Source organism: Haemorhous mexicanus, chromosome 2, assembly GCF_027477595.1.
Source record: "Haemorhous mexicanus isolate bHaeMex1 chromosome 2, bHaeMex1.pri, whole genome shotgun sequence".
In the NCBI taxonomy this organism is placed as follows: Eukaryota; Metazoa; Chordata; class Aves; order Passeriformes; family Fringillidae; genus Haemorhous; species Haemorhous mexicanus.
In genome coordinates this window covers 9,421,881-9,430,552 of record NC_082342.1, presented here as the reverse complement: position 1 = coordinate 9,430,552, position 8,672 = coordinate 9,421,881, and the positions used below count along the sequence as shown (strand labels likewise).

At 43.7% G+C, this 8,672-nt stretch overlaps 1 long non-coding RNA gene across 1 annotated transcript in view; it reads left to right on the top strand.

Annotated features, from left to right (window-relative positions):
* Nucleotides 1–6,040: 6,040 nt before the first annotated feature.
* The window catches only part of LOC132324241 (uncharacterized), a 76,595-nt gene continuing 73,963 nt past the window's right edge, over nucleotides 6,041–8,672 (top strand). The window contains exon 1 of the long non-coding RNA XR_009485546.1: nucleotides 6,041–6,144. This is a non-coding gene — a long non-coding RNA (uncharacterized LOC132324241). The remainder of the gene's footprint in view (nucleotides 6,145–8,672) is intronic.

Sequence of the window (8,672 nt, the reverse complement as noted above, 5' to 3'; positions counted from 1 at the left end):
AAGGAGTCCCACTAGCCTGTAGTTCCTGCAGGCACCTGAGAGCCTGAGGAAGGCAATGACACAGGGGTTTTGGCAGCCCTGGCCGTTGGGCCAGAGCGGACTAGAAGCAGCAGCAAGAGGAATTCTCTCCAGCACCTCCAAGGATTGTAGGGCAGGAGGAGATGGTTTGTCCTGGCCTGGCTAACCCATCATCCTGGGGCAAGGACAGCTGGATTACTGTGCTCAGGCCAAGAGTGAGTCTGAGGGGAAGCTCCCCCATGAGCACAGATCCCACACAGAATATGGCAAAAATTCTCAGAGCAGGAGCTCTCTGGTTTCTTACATGGAAATCTGAGCAAGAGTTTTCAACCTCTTTTGGCTTCAAGAAAAAAGTGGGTTTGTTTCTACTTCCTGCAGGATTCTGAGCATCTGCTGATGATGTAGAATCACCTCTGCAAGGGTAACCAAAGAAGTATTGCTGTAATGCTTGGGATCCGGTGTGGGGAAAGGCTGCATTTATTTCTACATGGAAAAGGCTCTTGGGAGCCTCATGCTTGTGACTCGCATACAAAAGAGGGGATATGCTACCTTGGTGTAAAAGTGGCTTGTACTGAGCATCTGCACTGGGGACATCAGCCCTGGGAATGGCATCCAAGACCAGCAATTCCCTGTCCTCAGGGCCAAGTGATGCAGAACAGTTGTATTTGTGTTGCTCTGCACCAGCCTGCCTCTGACCACCACGTTTGGCTTATCTCCACACTGCTGGAACACAATTATTTTCTGCAGGTTTCTCCTTGAATTTACAGTGTCTGAAATACAGTGAGAAACTTGCCATGGATGTCTTTATAGCCCAAAATTCAGGTACTTCGTGGGAGCCATGGGACCTGCAAGGCAGCAGAAGCACTTGGGACAGTGGTGAGCAAACATGTTTGTTTCAGAGGGAATTTTGTTTATATTGCTTAACCCTGATACAGAACAGAGTAGCAATATATTTCGATTTCCCCTACAGCAAAAAAACAGCAATTTTAAACCTCCCTGGAATCAAAATGCATCTTTTTCTAAATTTCTAGCGACAGATGGGAGGCTGTGTTACCCTCCTGGCTTTGAGGGGGCCTCTGAGGGTGTCCAGGCTCTGCAGTAATAAGGCTCTGAGAAACCTCAGAGGGGTGTCTGGCTCTGCAATAAAAGTCTGAATTCAACAGTGCTTTGGTCACCGCTGCTCCCGTTCCCCAAAATTGCTCCTATTCTAAGCTGTCAATTTACAGACTTAAAGCATGCTGGCTTTGTAATGGATACATGTACTCCCCAAGCAGATAATGTTTTCAGGTGGGAGATCTCATCCAGTTTCTGTGCCCAGTGCACCTGAGCGACAGCAGTGTGACAATGGATGACAGCAGATTTTGGACTACCCCTAGTAACTTCTTCTGTAACTGGGTGCTTTAGTACTCAAACCAAGGAAAAAACACAGGGCTTTTGGCATTCCCTGAAAATGGGAAGATCTCCTTATTTGTGTGTTTGTGTGTGGCATGTTTGTATTTTCTAAGGAACAAGTCAGTGGAATGCTGCTATTATGATCATGGAAACAAATTTATATTTTCCACATGCCTCTATTCCTATGGACTAAGAGAAGGTTTTAGCATATTATATTTTTTTTTCTGTTAAATTCAAACAGTTAGTTGTTTGTTGTGCTGTTTGTTGGGGTTTTTTTTTAAATGGAACAGAATAATTTCCGTATTTATATTCTGCATTTTGTATCTGAAGCTTTTGGTGTTAAGTATGCGTTGTGTGTGTGTTTTACAATGACTGCCCCAACACACACACTCCACATATGCTTCCTCTCCTGATTTGAATAGAAATCTAACACTGCAAGTGAAGTACACTGAACTACTGTTTCACAAGCTGTCATTTAAGTGATAGATGGTAAATTGGAATTTTGCCATGCAAATTAGTTAATGCTCAGATGAAGCCAGTGTTTAACTATTCAAATAAGATCTCAGTCTTGATCAGCTGTTTCAGCTTATATCTCCAGTGAAGCAGACAACTAGCTTTCAGCTGGAGCAGACAACTAGAACTCCACAAAACCATCAACTCTGCTCACTTAGAGCCATCTCAGTAGATCAAACGATGTTCAAACAGCACTGATCTGTAGCTATCAGCTGGAAACAGCCAAAGATGCTGTTTCTTCAGGCAAAAAATTGTGATAGTTGGTAGTATTTTGAAGGGAAAATTTACATCTCTGGAATCCACTACATCCAGAAATGTAAAAATACAACAAGCTCACAGTGTGACCTTTCTTTTAACAAGAACATATGTAAAATTCACACACAAAGATTAGTATATTTAGAATCTTAGTGGGAGCCAGGAATATAGCAATGTTCCCTAAGCCTAGATTCTAAATGCATGTAACCTTTCTTTCAGCAGTTTGCTACTGCTTTTGTGCACAGGAGACCTTTGGAATCTGGGAGGAAGAAAGCCCCTTGGCTATACTAAATGCCCTGTCTTTACCTGAGAAAAATCCACGCTGTTTCACATTTGCAGCACTTCATTTCAACTTATTTTTCTTGGATTCCTTAAGGAAATTTCAACCTGTCAAGTAACTGAGAAGGAGACATCTACAGAGCCAGTCCTGCTCCCTCACCAGGAGATTTGCAGCAGCCTTGCTTATCCCTGAGAGGTACCAAGGTCTTAATAAGGATGGGGGGAAGGAGAGCTTCTTTCCCACTGCAGAACTTCCTCATGGAGTCTCCTGGAAAGAACTGGCACAGTCTTTTGGAGGTGAGGAATAACTACAGCTTGATTTAACTGCTCCTGGCTCCTCACAGTTATTCTCAGCAGTTCCAGTGTTTGCCTGAGTGACAGCTGCTTTTCCAGCCAAGGCACTTGATCCTGCAGCACAGGTGACAGTGATCTGTGCTGGGAGGTCATAGCACGCTGCAGGTGGTGATGGGTGATGGGAGTACAGCAAAAGTGTTGTGCTATTTCAAGAAAAGAGGGCACAGAAAAAATGGGGTTTCTCTCCACTGCAAAAAAACCTGAAATCTCATCACCTTTGCCTCCAACAGTGTGAGTGCTGCTATGCATGTGACAGGAAGGGTGACATTTTGTCATCAATGCTGCTTTTCTGAACCTCCTCAAAAAACATCCCAACTTTCTCTAGAGAGGTTTGCAGCTTGCATCTTCTAAAATTTTGAAAATATTACACACAGTAGAGACAAACCTGGTCTTCTCTTAAGTCCCTCAAGACAACATCCAAAAGTTATATGTCCAGCTAATGTTAGTGGGTGGGACTGGTCCTTCTGTCCCTGCCAGACTCTGTGGGACAGAAGGACCAGTGCCACCCACTCGTTCTTCCTGAGGTGATGCAGGTGCTGGCTGCCTCAGCTACTGTCAGCAGGGACAAGCCAAACAGGTTTCTGAGGAAAGACAGATTGCTGGATTTTCCAAAAGAAGGAACTGCTGAGGGAAACTGGGTTTGAGATGTCCATGAGTGGGAAGAGAAGTGGGAGGAGGAAGCCAAAGAGTGGGAGAAGCACCAGAAGAAAGGACTTATGGAGTGTGGGGTTGCAGGAACCAGCTCCAGGTTTTGTAAGATTCCAAGGGGAGGGAAGAGACAGAGCAAATGATGCTTGGAAGGGAACACTGAACACAATTTAAAAAGGAAGGCTGTTAGTTTATACAGTTAGCAACCCTAGCAAAGTCCTTTGGACAATTATTTTTTATGTAGTTTTATGTGTATGTGTATGGAAGGGGCCATTTCCCTCTTCACTAATGTGTATTCCCATCACATCCCATTCTTTATAGGCATCTTAACAGCATCTACACTGAGAAGACATCTGCTGAAAGTGATGTAGGTACCCAAATCAGTTTGGGCAAGCCTGGCATTTCTCCCAGTGCTCTGAATCAAAGATGAAATGTGGTGCTATCGTTTGCAAGATGTTCACAAAGCAACTCTGTACAAAAGGAGACTGTACAGCGTGCCACCATTTGAAATCTCTTTGCAGTGCTTTTCCATTAAAACAACAAACCTTGGCAGCTACCATCTACTCTTTTCTGATTTGCAGCCAGCCAATTATATCACTTAGAATGCACTCAATTAACAAGGATGCAAGTTCAGGGCGCTGCCATTGTGTAGTTCTAGTTGTGCCTTAGGAAAAAATTTTGTTTTCCCTTCTGTGTGTTTATTTCCTCCACTGTTTTTGTTAATCCCTCCTACATGCAATAGGTCCCTTGCAAACATTATTTTAGCAGTGACCTCAGAATGTTCTGAGTGCCTTCTAAAAGTCAGATATTAAAAGAATTCAGTTGCCTCAATCTCTGAGTGTGACCTTCAGTCACCAGAATAGCTCTGATGGTTTGAGTGGGAGGATCCCCAAGAGTGAAAATTGCTCCAGTGAATCTGGGCCTGACAAACCATAATCTGGTTTTGTGGATTACCAGATGGAAGAGCTGCTGTAAGGTCTGCAATCAGAAGGGCAGACAGGCTGGCTGTAGAGGGGATGGAAACAATGGGATGGCCTTCAGCATGGTCTAGCCATCCAAGCACAACCAGATGACCTTGCTGAGCATTTATGGTGCACAGAGCCCACAGCAGCAGCCTGGCTTCTTTGTTCTCAAACCATAACTGCTCTGTCTGGTGGGGTGTGTCACCCTCCAAAGCTCAGTGAAGAGGAGGCTCACTGGGATTTAGGTGGCTCTGCCCACAAATACACACAGAAAGACACAAGCATGTCGTGAACTGTTTTAGCATTGATGCCTGACAGAGTTAGTCACAGTGTTTACAGAAATTAGGCTGTGGTTCAAGATTGTGATACAAATATCACAGTTTCAGGGTGGCTCTAGATGTAAGGCTTCCCCACTAAAACGTATTTTCTCCTGGTGAAGACATAATAGTGATAAATTTCTTATGGCAAAGACATTTTTTTACTTAACAAAGTGAGTGCCACAAAGCACAAGTTTGGGACTTCATTTTCCTGTAGTTTCAGTGAAAGCAAGATCATAGATTGTGAAGAACAAAGCACAGATACATGCAGTGACTGCTAACAAAATTTAGGGAAGCAATGAAAGTTTCAATTTAGTATTGTTCAATATGATTTATGGAATCAAGTGGTTTAAGATTTTGTATTGAGTCCTACAGAAAAAATAAATTAATACAGGTCTTCAAGTTTTCTCTTTAACTATCTGTTTTACAAAAATATTTTTTTTCCTCTCAGAATGTTTGTAAATATGTGCTTTCCTCTTCTACTGTCTTGTCTGACACATCTGACATCCGTGTCACATGAGATTTCAATTTTGCAGTGGGAATTCCACTTTTAACTTTGCCTGAGTATGCTCAAGACTTTCTGATTTAAACCTAATTCTCCTGCCTCTAAATAAGATGTAAGAATTAAACACTCTTAATCAAAACTGTATTTTCCACAGGGGGTCCCTGGCCAACTTTTTCTTTATGCCTGTTCAGATTATATCACAGTGGCCCCAGGCCCTGTCTAGTGACTGCCATAGGAAAATATGATAACAGTAATAAATTTCAGCTATGCATTCAATCCCCCATGAAACCTTTCATTAGTCTATCTCCTGCTGCAGCACTGCAAGGGGAATGCCAGGATGAGAGCTGCCAGGAGGAGCAGAAACTGAAGTCTTGGCAAGAATACAGAAGTGCTTGACAGCGGATGGTGGCTGGGGTGAGGGCATGGGTGGCTGGCAGTGGCACTGCCTCCTGTAACTCTCCTTTGCAGTTTGGGGTACCTGCACAGCAAAAGTGGGGTTTGCTTTGCTGTGGCTCCAACCAGAGACCACAGACACACTGCCTGACCCCCGTGGTTGTGTCTTGTCCCCCTCTGCCCCACAGCAGTAAGTCCAGCACTCACTGACTCCTCGCTGTCCCAGAGTGGGGAAGGCTGGAAGGGAACGCTGTCCAACTTCCCTGCTCGGGCAGGATCATCCTAGAGCTCGTTGCACAGGATTGTGACCAATGGTTCCTGAATATTTCCAGTCAGGGAGACTCCACACCCTTTCTGGACAGCCTGTTCCAGTGTTTGGTCACTGCACAGTGAAGAAGTTCTTCCTCATATTCAGGAGGAACTTCCTGGGCATGAGCTCCTGCCCATTGCCTGGCACCACCGAGCAGAGCCTGGCTCCAGCCTCCTGACACCCTGCCTTCAGATTCTGGTACAGTTCTACCTCTTTTTGTGCTGTTCATCTTCTTCAGTTGATGTGCCTTAGGAAAGAGCAGTGTGAGTCTGAAAATCATATTTTCATGAAAGATGTTAACAACACAAAGACACCATCAAGCTCTCAGATGGAAAGTGTAAGCTGCAGGAAAAGCATATCCTGAAAATAATTCAGGTGCTGATTTCTTTCTTTGTTCATGACACCTTTCTTTTGTCTTCAGCAGCAGAGCACTCTGCAGTGTGAAGTCTTCCTTGGTTTGTGGCTGCCTTTTGTACTATTTTTCTTTCATGTTGCCACACCCAAGCAGAACAAATCTGTTTGCAAGTAAAGGAGGGAAATAGACTGAATGGTTTTGGTTTTAAGCTAAATGTTTTCAGAAGTCCAAGTATCATAAAAAGTGCAATTTTATGATCAAATCTGACTTGATTTTATCTCATTAAAAGGTTCAATCAATTGATTTAGGGTGACTTCTTCCACACTTGCTTTAGAAGTATTTTCTCAACAGATGGACATGACACTTTTCCATTTTATCTAATGTTTCTCATGAAGACTGTAGTAGTATGATCAATTGTCACTAGAAATAACTTTGAATTTTCTCATTACTGGAAGACATTAAGATGTCAGGATATGATTTACTGCTGCAAGTGACTTTTATGTCATCTATTTTTCAGAAATCCTGTGACTAGTTTAAATTTCCATTTCCCTGGCATTGTATCTATGTGTGTAGTGAAACAGAGAAAGAATTGACTAACACACTGAAAGCATTAAGCATTTGAAGCTGCCCTGCTAGACAAATACAACAGCAGCACAGTGCACCACATGAAACTGAAGCAACCACCTGGAAGAGAAGGAGAGAAGAGCTGAGGCTATTAGTACAGAATTGAAACCATTTTGTCAGCAAAATACTCCTCTTTGGTCTGACTGCAAAGATAAGGAGTGACATGAAAGTGGAAAATTAGAATATCCAGACATTTTAAAATTCTGAAAATATGCAATGTATTTCTTCTGGTCTTTTGCATCTGGTATAACTTTTGTTGACTTCCTGGCAACAGGAATTTTCCCTTATACATCTTGATTAATAGAAGTGCAGTGAATGGCCATGTAAGAGTCAAACCATGCCCTTGGCTTAGCACACACCATAAGTCCATTCCTCTGGAGTGGCTGCACTGCAGATTCCTCATGCTGCTGTTTGCTGGAGGAGGCCTCTGAAAGGTGAGGCTGGTGGTAACTGGTGTGCCTGACACATCAGGTGCATGATATTTAACTGAGTTCATGCAGGTAAAATGCAGTGGTGGGGCAGGGGTCAGGTGGGATTGGTGTTATCATATCCACAAATGTCTTGGAGGAGAAAAAGTTTAAATGAGAGAGTTACTTCCTGTTGTAAACTCAGACCTCAATATCTGCAAAGTCTCTTGCTGATTTACAAAGCAAGCACACTCTGTTGCTTGACAGTCTGGTATGTTCCAATGGGCACCTTCTTCAGCATCCCAACCATGGAGCAGCTCTGCTTGGCTGCCTGGAAGAGGCATCCCTCCTGTCAGGGCACGTGTGGAGAGCTGCTCTGCCAGTGGCAGTGCTGGCCATGCCTTCTGGAAGGGGACTCAGCCATTTCAGCCACTGGGCAAGACAGAGGTGGCAGTGGCAGTGACAAAGAGGACAGAGCAGTTCCTGGCACCCAAAGGTATTTTATCAGGGGGGTTTCACTTAAGAAATAGGCAGGGGCACTGGTGTGTGGTGGGATGTTGCACTCATGTGAAACCATTAAACAGAATGACAGAATTTCTCTTCAGGGTGAGAAAGAGGAGCTCAAGTGCTGTGTTTTTTCTGTGACTATTTAGCACTTAACTCAGCAGTGAATTTTCATAGCTACCTCTGTGACTTGCATGTCTGCTTTATTTTACCAGCCAAAGAATTTAAATCTAAAACCACAGGCAGGACCTTTAGAACCTGAGCAAAGCGTTATTTAAAACCATTTAACAGTTTCCCAGTTGAAAAATAGACTTATAGCATTTAGGATTAATAGGGAAGCCAGATTTGTCACCAAAATATAAAGCAACTATAATAGCACAGGAACCTCCTGGAACACTGAACGTTGTACCCCTAATTGGGTTGCAGGTGTGCCTCAATGACTAATGGATTGCTCTGGATGCTGCTTGCAGAGCAAGTTTCCCCTGTAGCTGGTGGAGAAAATGGCTTTCTGTCCCAGGTCTCTGTTTTGGTGAGACTGCACAGCCACATGTGCAAATAGGCACATAAACCAAGGTGGAAATAGTAACTGAATGATGAAAGGATATGTCCCAGTGCAGCATATCCAGGAGAAAGGCTGGGTCAGATCTTTTCTCTCTGACAAACGGGCAGCATTAGCAGTTGGAAAAAATTATTGTTTGCTTCTAAACAAAAGTGGACATGAAGGGCACTTTCAGGTTTCCTCTGTCCATCAAATTCTCACCCAGGAAAGATGACTGCAGGGTTTGTCATGGAGCAACACCTACTGCAGAGCATGGGGAGAGAGCATTTGTGGCCTG